Source organism: Schistocerca gregaria, chromosome 4 (assembly GCF_023897955.1).
Source record: "Schistocerca gregaria isolate iqSchGreg1 chromosome 4, iqSchGreg1.2, whole genome shotgun sequence".
Lineage (NCBI taxonomy): Eukaryota > Metazoa > Arthropoda > Insecta > Orthoptera > Acrididae > Schistocerca > Schistocerca gregaria.
The window spans coordinates 322275735-322293815 of NC_064923.1; positions in this window are offsets into that span (position 1 = coordinate 322275735).

Here is an 18081-nt window from a genome sequence, read left to right on the forward strand (position 1 = left end):
AGCAAAGCATAGTTTTTATTGCATATTATTTAATGATCAACACAAAACTTTCTAGAAGCTACAAACTGCAGCCCTACTGAATAATAAGATTTGTGAAAAAATGTTCGTCACTGATATGATTGTTTCACGGGATCATTTATTTGCAGTGGGGGTAGGATCCGATATCCTACCTCTTAGCAAGGACGAGATACAACCTAACATGACACATACCATACGATAACTGAATGTAACGATTATTTTGCGGTTAATTTTGAGTCCCAGATACTACATAAAGTGATCCCATCACCTCTTATACTAAATTTCATTTTATACTGTCTTTAGTTAGTTCAAGTTCAGCTTTAATTTTTCCTACACGGCAGATACTTCAAACGTTTATTAGAAACAAGTCTTCAGAAACACCGACCTATCAGTTTGTTTTTTGAGTGTGAATGACGGTGTGTGAGATTGTCACTTTAGCCATCTCAGAGAGGAGCAAGAGGAAAGCTAGCTATAATCCGATTCTGTAGGTAAATTCACTCAATATGAAGCATCTGATCTTCAGATGAGTTCTGACAGAGAGGGCCTGGCATTTTGAGATAACGCTACACTTGTGTGCGAAACTTAAGGATGAAGATAATTCCCCATGATGTGTCACTGCCAAGTAACACAGCTGTCCACTCACATAAATATGATTATCTGTTAAATGCCTGATTAGCCATCTTTTGCAGCGTGGCCCGTAGTAAGACGTGCACGAATAGCGCCAGTGAGGTATCGACAAGGACGAGCACCCATGCCGACTCCTGTGCAGCGCCCACCTGCACTAAGTTTCGCGGTTAGCGATCCAAGGCGTGTACAGCCCTGTTGAAGTGGCTCCACAGTTTCTTGATTAGGTTTAAATAAAGTGTGTTTGGTGGCCAGAGGAGTACAGTAATCCTGAAGCTGTTAGAACCACGCGCGCACACACTGAGAACTGTGAGGCACGTGGCAGCGTCCAGCAAGTTGATCCATCGTGCCGAGGAAAAACAGACTGTATTTAGGGGTGGATATAGTCCTCAAGGATCGATACATACTCTTTTTTCATCCATTTTGCCTTCCAAAATGATGAGATCACCAAGGAAACGCGTTCTTCAAACCGTTACACTCCCTATTTCGACGTGTACCCTTCTGATGATTGTTGAGAACTCCTCCAGAACAGGCCATGAAAGGCCCAATGGTACTGACTGGCCGCCATGTCACCCTCAGCCAATAGGCATCACTGGATACGAATATGGAGGGTCATGTGGTCGGCATACCGCTCTCCCGGCTGTATGTCAGTTTCCGAGACCAGAGCCGCTACTTCTCAGTCAAGTAGCTTCTCAGTTTGCCTCACAAGGGCTGAGTGCACCCCGCTTGCCAACAGCACTCAGCAGACCTGATGGCCACCCAACCAAGGGTTAGCCCAGCCCGACAGCGCTTACCTTCGGTAATCTGACGGGAACCGGTGTTAACACTGCGGCAAGGCCGTTGGCCGACGATTGTTGCACGGTGTTTGTCTTCCAACTTTTCGGGCCGTACACGTCAATGACCATCTGCCCGATGGAACATAAAACACGATCCACTTCAAAAGTGCACCTGTCGCCTCTCAGTGGATGTACAGTAGTGCAGTGCAAATTTCAGCCTTCGATGCTGATGAACAGCATTAAACTGGGATGCATGAACCACGCCTCTATAACGGAGACACATACGCAGCAACGTTCACTGAACGGTCGTTCAGGAGACACTGTTCCTCCACGTTCATACGGGTTGTCAGTTGCTCAACATTTGGTGCTTCATTCGCCCTTACCTATCTCCCTGTCCCTCGTTCACCCTGTCTATGGCCCGTGTTGTACTATACTTGCCTCGGCGCCAGTTTTGGATAGCACCTTTTTGCCATGCATTGAATACTTTAACCACGGTAGCAAGCAAACAGTTTACAGACTTATCCATTTAGGAAATCCTTCCATACTTGGCCAGAAAGCCAATGACTGTCCTTTCGGACGTCAGATAAACCGCTCCGTTACCGCACTACGACACCGACTGCTTTACATACTGTCCGCTGCTAGTGCTGCCAGCTACCGTCTGTGACTGATGGTTGCACGTTGACGTCGAACACAGGCGGTGGTCACATTAATGTGACCGCACTGTATAGAAAGAAGTGCAACAGTGTAATTCAGAGAGTAACCAAAAGAAATATGCAATGAGACGAACAGAGAACACTTTTATTCAAAGATAATAATTACACAGGAATTACTGCGATTCATGATCGTACCCCGAACATTACAAAAGGGGAACATGGTTCTTAACACAGTGAGTGATCACCACGGCCAACAGTGGGTAATGTGCAGCGTGCTCCCAACTGGCCTTTGGGTTGGTAGAGAGTTTTTGTGGTAGAACGTTCAAGTCCTCCAGCCAGCGTGGTTGACAACCGCTCGATGGTCGTTCTTGCAAGTGGATTTTCTGCTAAGCGTCTCCTCAACGCATCCCATGTGTGTCCGATAGCATTTGAGTAGAGGGAACGGACAGGCTAGTCCATTCACCGAATATCCTCTCGTCCCAAGAGTTTCTCCACCCGCTCCATTCGAAGCGGTCATGCAGTGCCGAATGCTCTACAGAAAATACGAACATTGGAAAGGAGTACAGTATACAGTAAAGTTGACTAATCAGTATAAGCGAGGTCAAAACGATCACTTCGACGATGCTGGACGGGCCCGGGCATGGTGAGAGGTGGGAACAAGCAATGCATCCAGGAACATTGTCGAAGATCATCGTTTTGGTGGTCTGTTTTATGGTATGGGAAGGTATAATATTTAATGGGGTAGTGACCTGCGAATCTTTGAACGTGTTAAACTCACGGGTCAACGTTATTGCGCCACTGTACTTGTGGGGTTCCGCCAAATCTTCTCTTATAGGGTTGAAACTTCCCCTTCATAAATTACGGATGACTGTACTGGTAAACTACTATGATATTTGATTTTCAAACAGCTGAGCGAAACTGAACGTACTCAGACAGTTCTGTCTTTACTTATTCTGATCATCACTAAACTGACACACATTGTTTTTTTAGCGCAGCTCAATCTGACTTTCAATAATCCCTACAAAAGAATGCCCCTGACTAACAATAACCTATCATGAGTCACATCCCTCACAAAAATCTTCGTTACTCGAACTACTGCAATACAGCTAGCGCCAATACTGCCACGTAAATAAAAGATTCTAACTACTGATTGCACTAACTAATGATAGGCATATTTAGCAAATGAAAGATTTTGATAGAGAACAAACAATATACTGGGTGATCAAAAAGTCAGAATAAATTTGAAAACTGAATAAATCACGGAATAATATATTGTTGACTTAGAGAAAGCTTTTGACAATGTTGACTGGAATACTCTCTTTCAAATTCTGAGAGTGGCAGGGGTAAAATGGAGGGAGCGAAAGGCTATTTACAATTTGTACACAAACCAAATGGCAGTTATAATGGTTGAGGGGCATGAAAGGGAAGCAGTTGTTGGGAAGGGAGTGAGACAGGGTTGTAGTCTCTTGCCGGTGCTATTCAATCTGTATACTGAGCAAGCAGTAAAGCAAACAAAAGAAAAATTCGGAGTAGGTATTAAAATCCATGGAGAAGAAATAAAAACTTTGAGGTTCGCCGATGACATTGTAATTCTGTCAGACAGCAAAGGAGTTGGAAGAGCAGTTGAACGGAATGGGCAGTGTCCTCAAAGGAGGGTATAAGATGAACATTAACAAAACCAAAACGAGGATAATGGAATCTACTCGAATGAAGTCGGGTGATGCTGAGGGAATTAGATTAGGAAATGACACACTTAAAGTAGTAAAGGAGTTTTGCTATTTGGGGAGCAAAATAACTGATGATGGTCGAAGCAGAGAGGATATAAAATGTAGACGGGCAATGGCAAGGAGAGCGTTTCTGAAGAAGAGAAATTTGTTAACATCGAGTATTGATTCAAGTGTCAGGAAGTCGTTTCTGAAAGTACTTGTATGGAGTGTAGCCATGTATGGAAGTGAAACGTGGACGATAAATAGTTTAGAAAAGAAGAGAATAGAAGCTTTCGAAATGTGGTGCTACAGAAGAATGCTGAAGATTAGATGGGGTAGATCACATATCTAATGAGGAGGTATTGAACAGAATTGGGGAGAAGAGGAACTTGTGGCACAACTTGACTAGAAGAAGCGATCGGTTGGTAGGACATGTACTGAGACATCGAGGGATGACCAATTTAGTATTGGAGGGCAGAGTGGAGGGTAAAAATCATAGAGGGAGAGCAAGAGATGAATACACTAAGCAGATTCAGAAGGATGTAGGCTGCAGTACGTACTGGGAGATGAAGAAGCTTGCACAGGATAGAGTAGCTTAGAGAGCTGTATCAAACCAGTCTCAGGACTGAAGACCACAACAACAACATCAGTTCATGACATTGATTCCTACAAATTTCCTTTTTCTGACGGACAAACGTCCAGATCGTCCGCTCTCAAAAGTCTGCCATCTCTCATCCCACATCCACCACTGCTGGCGGCTCACCTCAAACTGCGCAACGCTACGCGCTGTTCACATCCACCTGCCCAACACTACACAACCAAATATTCCAACAACGAACCCAACCAGCCACAGACGGCACACAGCGAAACTAGAGATTTTCATACAGAGCGCTACGTGGCGTTACCAACATAAAAACCTAAACAGCCTACTTACAGGGTGCTAAAGGCTGCTGAGGTAGAGGTACTCAGGGTACCCTCCGCCACACACCGTCAGGTGGCTTGCGGAGTATGGATGTAGATATAGATGTAGGTTTCTCGGATACAACAATTCAAGCAAATCACATTAATGGTTTTTATTACAATAAAGAAGACTGACAATACTTAACATTGATTTACAAGAAAGTATCGCAATTGATGTGCGACATCAAAACAATCAGTATCCATACAAGTGATTAATATAAGGCAGAAGTCTCAGTATAACAGTTAGGTTGGCGGGTTTACTATGGTCTGCGGCTTCCACTCCGGGTGTGCTAGTGCCGGCCTACTACTGTCCTGTCGACGCTGGCAGCAGCTGCGCTTGCATTCCCTTCTGCTAAAGCCCGCTTCTGTCTTCACGTCCGCCGGCAACTGTGGCCGAGCGGTTCTAGGAGCTACAGTCTGAAAACGCGCGACCGCTACGGTCGCAGGTTCGAATCTAGCCTCGGGCTTGGTTGTGTGTGATGTCCTTAGGTTAGTTAGGTTTAAGCAGTTCTAAGTTCTAGGGGACTGATGACCTCAGAACTTAAGTCCCATAGTGCTCAGACCTTTGTTTTTGTTGAGGTCGTCCTAGTCAGCGTTCTATTGGCTGACGCAGTCTCACAGCCTTCTCTGCTCTTGCGCTCTTCGTCTTCGTGCTGGCCCTTTTCGTTACGCCAGAACAATACTCCATCCCCATGTCCATCGTCTCATGCGTGCATTCACTCCTGAATTCATTTTCTTGGCTGAAAATGCGCCAATGCGTTGATCTGCGCAGGTGGAGTTGCACTTGGAACGAGAGGGTATTCAACAAACAGATTGACTAGCCCGTTTTCCGACTTAATTCCCATCGAGCACGAGTGGGATGCGTTGCGCAGAAGTTTGCAACATGTCCACGTGCACCAACGACCATCCAACGGCGCTGGAGAACGTAACGTCTTCCACAGGAAACGCCTCACTAAACTAGTGACCAGCATGCGCTGGTGCCCATTGTGATTCCCCACCCGTTAATAAGCATTGTCCATGGGATCATAATCAGTCGCGATGACTTCGGTGTAATTGTTGTTTTTGAATAAATGAGTGATTTCTGTCCGTCTCATTACATTTCTTTCAGTTATCTTCTGTAGTAACTGTTGAAGGTTTTTCTATACAGGGTGTTACAAAAAGGTACGGCCAAACTTTCAGGAAACATTCCTCACACACAAAGAAATAAAATATGTTATGGGGACATGTGTCCTGAAACCCTTACTTTCCATGTTAGAGCTCATTGTATTACTTCTCTTCAAATCACATTAATCATGGAATGGAAACACACAGCTACAGAACGTACCAGCGTGACTTCAAACACTTTGTTACAGGAAATGTTCAAAATGTCCTCCGTTAGCGAGGATACATACATCCACCCTCCGTCGCATGGAATCCGTGATGCGCTGATGCAGCCCTGGAGAATGGCGTATTGTATCACAGCCGTCCACAATACGAGCACGAAGAGTCTCTACATTTGGTACCGGGGTTGCGTAGACAAGAGCTTTCAAATGCCCCCATAAATTAAAGTCAAGAGGGTTGAGGTCAGGAGAGCGTGGAGGCCATGGAATTGGTCCGCCTCTACCAATCCATCGGTCACCGAATCTGTTGTTGAGAAGCGTACGAACACTTCGACTGAAATGTGCAGGAGATCCATCGCGCATGAACCACATGTTGTGTCGTACATGTAAAGGCACATGTTCTAGCAGCACAGGTAGAGTATCCCGTATGAAATCATGATAACGTGCTCCATTGAGCGTAGGTGGAAGAGCATGGGCCCAATCAAGACATCACCAACAATGCCTGCCCAAACGTTCACAGAAAATCTGTGTTGATGACGTGATTGCACAACTGAGTGCAGATTCTCGTCAGGCCGCACATGTTGATTGCGAGAATTCACAATTTGATCACGTTGGAATGAACCCTCATCCGTAAAGAGAACATTTGCATTGAAATGACGATTGACACACTGTTGGATATACCATTCGCAGAAGTGTACCCGTGGAGGCTAATCAGCTGCTGATAGTGCCCGCACACGCTGTACATGGTACGGAAACAATTGGTTCTCCCGTAGCACTCTCCATACACTGACCTGGCCAACGTTACCTTGTACAGCAGCAACTTCTCTGACGCTGACATTAGGGTTATCGTCAACTGCACGAAGAATTGCGTCGTCTAGGTCTTCCCCAGTCGCGAGTCATAGGCTGGAATATTCCGTGCTCCCTAAGACGCCAATGAATTGCTTCGAATGTCTTCCTGTCGGGACACCTTCGTTCTGGAAATCTGTCTCGATACAAACCTACCGCGCCACGGCTATTGGCCCGTGCTAATACATACATCAGATGGGCATCTGCCAACTCCGCATTTGTAAACATGGCACTGACTGCAAAACCAAGTTAGTGATGAACACTAACTTGTTGATGCTACGTACTGATGTGCTTGATGCTAGTACTGTGGAGCAATGAGTCGCATGTCAACACAAGCACCGAAGTCAACATTACCTTCCTTCAATTGGGCAAACTGGCGGTGAATCGAGGAAGTATAGTACATACTGACGAAACGAAAATGAGCTCTGACATGGAAATTAAGCGTTTCGGGACACATGTCCACATAACATCTTTTCTTTGTTTGTGTGTGAGGAATGTTTCCTGAAAGTTTGGCCGTACCTTTTTGTAATACCCTGTATATGGTCAAAGTTCCATCGAGCTATACTACTTCGCAGTGACATATCGTGTGAAAGTTTTGCACAACAGTGTAGTTATGAGTGTTCGATAGTGGCCTCGTTGGCTACTGGTATTTAAAGTATGACCGACGTTACATTGAACTCTTGCTATTCGTGCGTTATATGGAGCCAGATGAGGGTACTGGGTTTAGTTACCTAAGTCAATTACAGTATTCTGGCTTTTACCAAAGCGTTTCAGACTTGCTAAATTTTATAAGAGCCATCTTAACTTGTTCAGCGTAGTAGTAGCCCTGTAGGCAGTTTAAAGTTAGGATCGTTCCCTGCTATGCTCTAGATGTACATTCTCATAAATGTCTTCCTGAAAAGGAGGCCAGTGTTTCATTACTAACAGACATCTTTGGCAGGAATATTTTCATTGCCTGTGCTAGTCTACTTTTCATGTCCATCTTCCTTAGTCCGTAATGTGTTATTGGGCTTCCGAGGAATAATACCTTAATTTCGTCCTCTTTCAACTTTGATGTTAATTTTATTACTAATAAGGAAATATCCGGCATGTGTTGCAAATGCCACCCAAAGACAAAAAGTGTATTTATTTAAATTACGTTTATTGAAATGATTTTGGATGCAGATTAACCTTTGTTTCTCTATCTTGAGAGTACTTGAACAAATCGGAAGCCTTTCCGATGCGTAATTGTGAGAAGAATGGATTCACCAAATTTAGTCTACGCCCTTATGGCGATTTTCCTTGTGCTTTGTTAATGGATATCGCAAATCCGAGTCGCAACGCCAACTGCAAACATTGAATTTGAATAGCATTAACCGAATCATTGGGATGAGTGGCAATAGTACATGTTCTCGTGCACCGTTTGCATATAAAATTATACGTTCATGGCTCGTCATCTTTTTCACTGAATGTCCGCTACCGTTGTCATGTTGTGATAGAATTATTTTCGCAGAATAATATTAGGCCAGCCATTTTCCAGTCTTAAAACATTATGTGACATGCCTCTCTAAGCAAGCAAATTCAAGAATTCAGTTGAATTAACAACATTATCTTGATTCTTTACAGTAACGATGGAATCGTCTCCGGTTTTGAATGCTGAAGTTTAAGGCATTGACATCATGGTTGTTGGCTAGTAATACAGCATATGTTCTCTCCCCTGATAATGATTTTTGTAATTCTGTACGATATTTGGGAAACTTTGTGAATAACTTTGTCTGTGGTTGCTGTGATTTTTCAGAAGTTTGCTGGGAGTGTGATACATTTTGAAGATTCATCGATTACCATTTCCAGTAGTCAACAAATGTTTTACGAAACATTCAGCGGATGCATCATGTTGCAGGTGTACAAGCAAATTGGTCTTCAATGTACGTGTCAACATGAAACTGATGATTTGAGAGACGTGTTAAGTTCATAATCGTCTGCTACACGTGGTATAACTCGTAGAGTTTGATGAAAATCATTTATTCACTGCGCTAGCAGACAGTTTGTTGATTGCAGGCTCACAAGTGAGTGTCGTACAGCGCATAAATACACTCTACGAAAAGCGTTCGCACCAAAGCAAACGCCTTTCAGTAAACATTACAACTATTGGTGGTTCCTTGTTACCGTTCTTCGAAATAGTCATAAATCGGAGCACATTCTGAAGTCATGAGGACCATTTCAGTTAGGGTCTTTACATGGAGTAAATTTTTGTTGTAAATAAGCATTACGGGAAGGGCCGTTAGTTACCGCACCGGGGTTTTAGAGTTTGCCGCAAAATATCGGACATACGCGGTGCTTGAGATACTCGTAAAGCCCAGACATCAGTCTGTCATTTACTAGAAGTTGAATGATGTACCTCTTGAGTTTGTGTCACAAGTATTTTTTTTTTTTTTTGTGTGTTTGAATGTCGAGGCTAGTGAGCAGTGTAATTATCTGTATGTTTTTATACTGTTAAAGGTGAGAAGTAATATTATCATACTAGTACACTATTCAAGAAGTCTACTGTAGACTTCCCTCCGTCCGAACAGACATTAAACGCCCAAAGGTACCGACCGGCCGCCGTGTCACCCTCAGACCACAGGGGTGGATATGGAGAGGCGTCTGGTCAGCACACCGCTCTCCTGGCCTATGTCATCTTTCGTGACCGTTGTCAATGGATAGCTGAATATCTCGCTTGCTTGGTGCTGTAGCTCCTTCCGACAACCAGTAGCTAAGGTTATGCTGATGCACCAGTGTGAGTTTGGTACCGTTCGTTCTCCATAGCTATTTTTGCGTCTTGGTCAAGATAAACATTTTCTGCAAGGTAAATATTTACTGCAGAATTCTGTTGGAAACCTCCCATAAACAACATAAGACGTAATTACAAAGCATTTCATGTGAGACAATAGTTTGAATCACGTTCTTTCTTACGTAATTCATAATACGATCCATGCACAGTTTACTTAAGGGTAAGGTTGTTTCTAAACAGAAATAGGGGATGGTCCTTAATAGCGGGTAGTAACAGGTTGCACTAAGGGATAAATACGTAGGGCCACAGATGGATTATGCTCACTGCAAAGCCGGAATAACAGAAGTAGCTGCAAATGGTTTCAGAAACTGTGGGATCTACGCTTCTGACCGTCTTGTTGCTTGATCAATGGATTTTTCCTCCTCAGAAATCTGCAGTAGACACGGATAAGGTCTAAGAAGCCACGGCATGGCCACTGTCGATTGTAGTTCATGGATTGCAGGAAACAGTGGTTTCTATTTTTGAAAGTAATTCATCTCCTGTACTTCCACAATCAAACTCAAATCAAAGAGCAGGTGAAGCAGTAGTGTCGGCTAAAGGAAGAAAGAAAGCAAGTACCAGGGTCACAGGGAAGACACCACCTGCAACGAAATTTACTCAAGGAGCTTAATTTGATGCATCTGATAGACCTTCAACATATGGGGCTTTCAAAATGAAGCTCTTCGAAAGAAAGAACCAAAGAGTCATTAAGCAGCAGGAACATCGGAAGACTCCGATCATAGTGAGACTGCGACCATCCGGGGTTAGGTTGATACCTCTTAAGAGACATGGATGAAATGCGTCGGTTTCTTTCGCCGGTGTTTGTGCTGTGTGCAGACGTCGAAGACGATACTTTGAAAGTTTTTCTATGTGACTTCTCCAGTGCGGCTGCTGTGTAAGAGATGGTGAACATCCTTACTTTCAACACCTTGCGGATTTATTGGTTATTTTTCTTTGCTGTAGACCTAACATAAATGCGGTAATCTGAAATATACGCCAGTAAATCTACCGCGCTCTGTTTCATTGCTACTCCTCTAGACTCAGTGAAACTTGGCAAAGGGTCGCGAGCATGCTGTCACGTGCAGTCTTTAAGAAACTTTTACGCATGCGCAACTGGTGCGATATAATTGCCTTACGGGCCAAATACATACGGATTTGATAAGCAACGTGCATTTTCACAGCATGCACATCTAGTCCCTACCACTCCACTAAATGCTTAAGCCACTGCCACCAAGTGGTACCACACTACAGCAGACTTTTATCCCCATTCGCATGGCATAAGTCCCGTTAGACGGTAGCGGATTCCTCGCTCACTAATGTAGTAAAATTAGATCAGGCATCTGCTTATGCCATAGTTATATTGATAGGAAAGCCTGTTTTGTCAGTTTCTAAATGGGTTATACTCTATTATGTTTCGGATTTTATCATATAGTAATTCACTTGAGGCGTTGAATCTAGCCAAGTGATAATGTTACTGGACATTACAGTTTGAATTTAATTATTTTCACAAGCACCAGTTCGTATTTCGAGTTGGTTGTTTACTGTGCGGGCATAGGCTTTCATGTGCAGTGTCAACGTGATCCTGTTGAATCTTAATTTAGTTCTGACAGAAAAGTAAATTACCAAGTGAGCCGCAAAGAAACTAAGGGCCCGCATACGACATCCATCGATTGAGAAAGTGACTAAACCAATACATGTGACTACAAGCGAACATTTAACAAAGAAGCGCCCAATAAACCTAAGTTGCTGTTTGGGTGAAACGTAAGAATGTCTGATTTTCAGCTCAGAAATTAATTTGTGTACTAATACTGGTGTTAGGTACCTTGTATGTCTGACGAAAAAATAACAGAGCACAAAACCTCCAATTACACAAGTACACGAAAGAGAGAGTAGCCAAAGCTTACACGTTATTTCATTCTTGCCCTTAAACTGTGCTTAATTATGTTCAAAACAACAAAATTTCACTAAACATTTCTTCATTTTGTCAGGCAAGTAATGATTATTATTGTTATTATTACTATTATTAAAATCGGAAGTGGCTGTCATTTTATAAATTTGTTAATAAGCATAACTGTTATGCAGCAGATGCTATTAATTTCGCATTCGCAAATATATATGAATCTAAAAATTTGTGAACACCCAGAATGTTTACTCACGAACCGCCACTGGACTCCTCTACCGAAAAGCACAAAGACTAAACATCTTTCTTATTACTGCTAAAACGTCCGCGGAGTAACCGATAGTTATGCAGGATTCCTTACTTTTGAAACAGACATTTGATGCGAATAAAGTCCATGTTACTAATTCATTAAATTTTAGTGTTGATTTACTGCCATTAAATAGGAAACCCGTGAAGCCGAAATTAGGTAATTTACTTTCCGGAGGTAAAAATTACACGGTTTAATTCTTTGTTCAGCTATTACTGAATGAGAAAAAATTCGGAAGATTTTTTGCAACGGTAGCATTTAAATATTCCTTAGTAATAGTATAGCCCATTTTCCATAATTTAAAGACTTCTAATTTACTAGTAATTTTAAATTTAAAAACGGTACCCAATAACACGGCACGATCCCCTACTACTCAAAACTTTTCTTAACAATTAGAATTGTATATCTCAGAGAATATTTCCTTGCTGTGAGTCATTTTTGTTACAAATATATTTTTTCACCATTTGCATCAAAGCAAACGCTCTCATACAGAATTTTTCTATTTCTAAACAACAGCAATATTATTATAGAAATTATGGATTAAAAGGTACAAACTAGCCGCTGTTCTCCTGCGTATCATTGTTTTAAAACGTGTCCTACGTCCTTGAGGCTATCTTCACTGTAGATTTATAGAATGAAAATATCTTATGTAATCTAATCTCGCTAGTGAAAAGTTGAATGTGTTTGCGTCTTTACAAGCATAATACGACAATCTTACCGAATGTTCCTGTGCTTTACAAACAACCTACACGGGGATTCCGATTTCCTGTGATCATCAGTCCCTGCAGAAACACGCGCCTCGTCTTAAAGAAGACATCTGCGTCTTCACTGGGCCCTTCTTGCTCAGACTAGATGAATTCAAACTTTTCTTCTCGTCTTTTTATTTTACGTCTCCTGGTTTGTTTGAACAGGGCGACAGCAGCGCATCGGCCACCTCGTCGATAGGGCGCAGCCTGCCATGAAAGCCGATACGAGTCGGAGGGCGGCAGAACAAAGGGGAAGCAGCGCGTCGCCCGCCGCTTCCGAGGCCGAAGAGGGCGGCGGGGGCGGCGGAGGCGGCCGGGTCCAGGGTCTGCGGCGCCAGAGGGCCAGCCTGTTGTTGTGCGGGTCCCCGTCTCTCGCTCTGCTCTGTGTGTGTTGTGCTGTGATCTCCTCACTCAACCCTCGATGCTTGCTTGCCTCCTCTTTCCCAGAACTAAGGACTTTCTCCTTCATGCCGAAAAAGAACATCGCAGGCTCTTGATATTGTTTTATGTATTCGGGGTGCTCGAGAAAAGTAATCAAACTGACAACACTGCGCGTGATTTGGCAACGCTGTGTTGTTCTGCTTGTGGTCAGCGGCGTGTTCATTCCTTCTAGGGATGCTCAGTCCTAGTTTCGGCTCCTTCACGTGCTTTTTGAGAGCGCCATCAGTGAATTTAGAGCAAAGTTGTGCCATCAAGTTTTGTTTTAAGCTTGGGAATCCGCGAGTGTAACCTATAAAAAGTTGATAGAGCCCTATGGGTATATCGAGAGGTTGTTAGAATGGAAAATTGTACTGAAATGCAGGAGGATCTGCAGCGAATTGACGCATGGTGCAGGGAATGGCAATTGAACCTCAATGTAGACAAGTGTAATTTGCTGCGAATACACAGAAAGAAAGATCCCTTATCATTTAGCTACAATGTAGCAGGTCAGCAACTGGAAGAAGTTAATTCCATATATTATCTGGGAGTACGCATTATGAGTGATTTAAAATGGAATGATCATATAAAGTTGATACGCGGTAAAGCAGATGCCAGACTGAGATTCATTGGAAGAATCCTAAGGAAATGCAATCCGAAAACAAAGGAAGTAGGTTACAGTACACTCGTTCGTCCACTGCTTGAATACTGCTCAGCAGTGTGGGATCCGTACCAGATAGGGTTGACAGAAGAGATAGAGAAGATCCAACGGAGAGCAGCGTGCTTTGTTACAGAATCATTTAGTAATCGCGAAAGCGTTACAGAGATGATAGATAAACTCCACTGGAAGACTCTGCAGGAGAGACGCTCAGTAGCTCGGTACGGGCTTTTGTTGAAGTTTCGAGAACATACCTTCACCGAGGAGTCAAGCAGTATATTGCTCCCTCCTACGTATATCTCGCCAAGAGACCATGAGGATAAAATCAGAGAGATTAGAGCCCACATAGAGGCATACAGACAATCCTTCTTTCCACGAACAACACGAGACTGGAATAGAAGGGTGAACCGATAGAGGTACTCAGGGTACCCTCCGCCACACACCGCCAGGTGGCTTGCGGAGTATGGATGTATATGTAGATGTATATTCCAGCACAGGTTTTTTGTTGGCACTAACCACTTTTGGAAGGCCGAGAACATGAAGGTGATGAACATCGCTCAGGGAGACCTTCAGGTTTAAAAACCGACGGAATATTCGAATGTGTGCGTTCTCTTGTGAGATGAGACGGACGTTTAACAATAAGAATAATGAGTGACCTGTTACACACTTTCACTGTATCTCACATTCTGACGGTAGTTTTGCACATGCGGAGGATTTGCGCCAAAATAGTACCGAAAAATCACACAACTGAGCAGAAGGACAATTGACGAAATGTTTATGTTAATGTTTTCGAAAGAACTACCAATGAACACGAACGGTTGAGTCGTGTGATCGTAAGAGATGAATCCTGGATTTTTAGTACAATACTGAGGGAAATCTACAATGTGACGAGTGGTACAGTGAGACGTCTCCTCAACCTAAAGAGCTCGAAAGAATAAACCAGAGATCAAAAGAATGCTGATTTCTTTTATAGACAGTAGGAACATCATGCATTGTTCCTCCACCCCAAACTGTAAACAAAGTGTTTTACAAAGATGTTTTTGAAAGCCTCGGGAAAAGGGTGAATCGAGTGAGACTAGACATTGCAGACAAATGGCTCTAGCAACATGATAACGCACCATGTCACACGACCACTTTCATCACGGAATTTTCATCTCAAATGGCATTCCTGTTGTTCCACAGCTCCATACTCACCTGATCTGAATCCTTCTGACGATTTTCGTAACCCGGGATTAAAAAAATGTGTTATAAAGATGTCATTTTAGGACTCTGGAGACATTCAAAACAATGTGAGCAACATGTTGAACGCCCTACCAGTTGAAGCCTTTTAGCGCTGCTACCAATGCTGGAACAACGACTCCGCAGGTGTATAGCTGCCGAAGGGAGCTGCTTTCAATGGGCTAATATTATTGTTCCAAAAGAATTTAAAACTTTGGCAGATAAAAAATCTGTCTCATTACTTTTCTCACACACAGCATATACGTGCTCTAGGACATGGAAAGTCTCATTACTTTTCTCACACACAGCATATACGTGCTCTAGGACATGGAAAGAAATGTGACATTCTGGAGAGTGTTTTATTGTTATTTGGATGTACATCATTCCCTCTACAAATGTTACACTGTACGAAGTAGCAGTGCCTGTGTGATTAAGAAATACGATGCAGTGTTGCATCGGAAATGTACGAACGTCAGAAGAAACATTACAACCGATTTCTTAATAGGGCAGGCACTGCTATTCCGTATTTATTCGCAAATACCTGGCCCTCGACTCTCAGTAAATACATTGTTCCTGGACGGGAATATAGGTAACGTACGAGTGCATGTTGTCACACGGACGACGACCTAGGTGGGTTTACATCTGGCTGTGCACTGATAGCCGAATCTATTAAGGTGATCTCTCACGTAGCGCGGGGAATCCGGGTTCGAGTCCTACTCCGGCACAAACTTTCATTGTCGTCGTTCCAATACAGAGACGATGGTGATTTACATTCGCAACTGCGAATTCATTTCCTGTTAACACTGTGTCAGCGGTATTTTCTTCATTTGAGCTCAAACTGCGGTCCTTGGGAGGCTCGCAGCTGGATCTTGACGCATCAGAAAAGACGTAAGTTGTACCGACTTGGTGTCTTCAAGTAGCAGTCTCGGTGCTGTGAAAGCCAAAGTGATGGATCTTACTCATGTACCAAGGGCTGAAGTCGGTTGCTACGATAGGTGACAGGGAGCTGCTGGCTCAGAAAGTCTATTGAGTGTGAGCTCCACTTCCAAGCCGTGAAGACCAAGGAGATGTCGAGCGGCTGCCGTGTCATGCGGATGCGGTTACGAGGTTCAAATGGCTCTGTGCACTATGGGACTTAACTTCTGAGGTCATCAGTCCCCTAGAACTTAGAACTACTTAAACCTAAGTAACCTAAGGGCATCACACACATCCATTCCCGAGGCAGGATTCGAACCTGCGACCGTATCGGTCGCGCAGTTCCAGACTGCAGCCACGTCGGCCGGCACGGTTAAGAGGGGCGCATGGTCAACATACTGCTTTCCAGCTCATTTGGCAACTTTCAAGACCTTGGAGCCACTACTTCTTGTTCAGAGAGGCTCCTGAATTGTCATCGCTTGCCTATCTGCACCCGTGAAAGACCTCCAACCAAGGAAAAATCTTTCATATTACTGGGAAACGATCCCTGATTCTCAGCATCTCAGCCATCTATACCGATTACTTTTCGTTCATGTATCCATCTGTTTCTTCGTGATTTTTTGTCATACGTTCTGTGGGGGTGTCGCACGATATCTCTAATTCCAACGGTGAAAAACATAATTCAGTTCTTTTTTATTTAAATTACAGAGGGCTGCCAGCTCTATCACAAAACACGCTGATTACTGTGTCGGCTCCAATCAGCTACGCAGACGGACAGACTGTTAAATGGATGTGAGCTAAATAAAAAAACCGCAGTCGTAACGAATTCGTCTGCTCACTCGACAAGCAATCTACAGTCCCACACGCATAATAATGCACACCTATAAAAAATAGGTAAACCTATCCTAACACGTAATTGGTCTTCATTCTTCGCAGACTCGACGCACAAAATACATCGTAACTGGCTGCCGACTAGACTTGAACACTAACCATCCTGCGTGCCAACAAACAAAAACACTGTCCTCCAGCTAGGCCAGAATTATATTCACAGATCATCTGGGGCCATCATTCATGACAACAAGGGATGTTCATGACTTGTCTTATGTTTCAAATCAGACTGTAAGTTTTTTCACTATTACTTCTCATACATTGATAATGTTCTCTACACTTATGCAAATCCCTACTTAACGTATTATTTAATTAAAAACAAGGAAAGAAGTTATAAACAGCGCCTTATGCAGAACCACACTTTAGCATTCCTTGGTAGAACATAACGATCTGTATTTTCTAATGACGTCAGCTGCCAGTTACAGTATTTGGGGTGCTTGGCGTGAGAATACAGAACTCTTGGCTGCGACGGCCACGATTGCTACAAATATCAAATTTGAGTATGTGTGATCTATTGGAAACACATTATTTTCCTCATAAATGTCTACATGGCATTTGACAAGTATATTACTGGTACCCAGTTTAGACTCCAACGAGTCATAACCAGACTCAAAAATCTAGAAAAGGCAAAAGACCAAATTACTATTAAATATAAAACTTAATAAACATATCATATCTGCAAGACAAAAAAATCTTGTTGCGGAAGTAATAAGTCAAGGTATGATAAAGTACACAAAGTGCTTACTTAAAATCAGTATTCACACTCATTGTACCTATGTTTGTATATCTGGCGGAAGAGTGCGATTAATTACCATCTTCGATTAATAACTTTTGAGAAGCTACATAATTATCCAAAGTGTTAGACACAGGACAATGCACTACTACTAAGAAGTAACTATGAAAATAAAAATAACTGTTTACGGTTTGATGTAGTTTAAGATCAAAATTACATGACATTAAATGCCTATTATTAATATTGTCAGTTATACGAGAATCAGAATTGCTATTTCAATTCTTAGTCTGTAATTGAAAAGAGTGGGATTTTTTTACAAAAGACGTCCTACTTGTCGTACCAGCACAAACTTAAGTTAAATTTTACCTGCTCGAAGGTTCATATTATGAATCTTACAATATTTACTTAACACATGTAGTAATTAGTGTCAGTTCCTTCGGAAATTGAGGGTGTACATCATGCTACAATAAGCTCGTAAATATGGTGTGTTATTCAAAAGATATGAACTTTTTCAATATGTTATTCGGGACACCTGATACCTAGACACCTGCTATGGGGGTAAAGGGAAACTCGAGACGCGAATGCGAGGAGTAGTACAGTACGAGATGC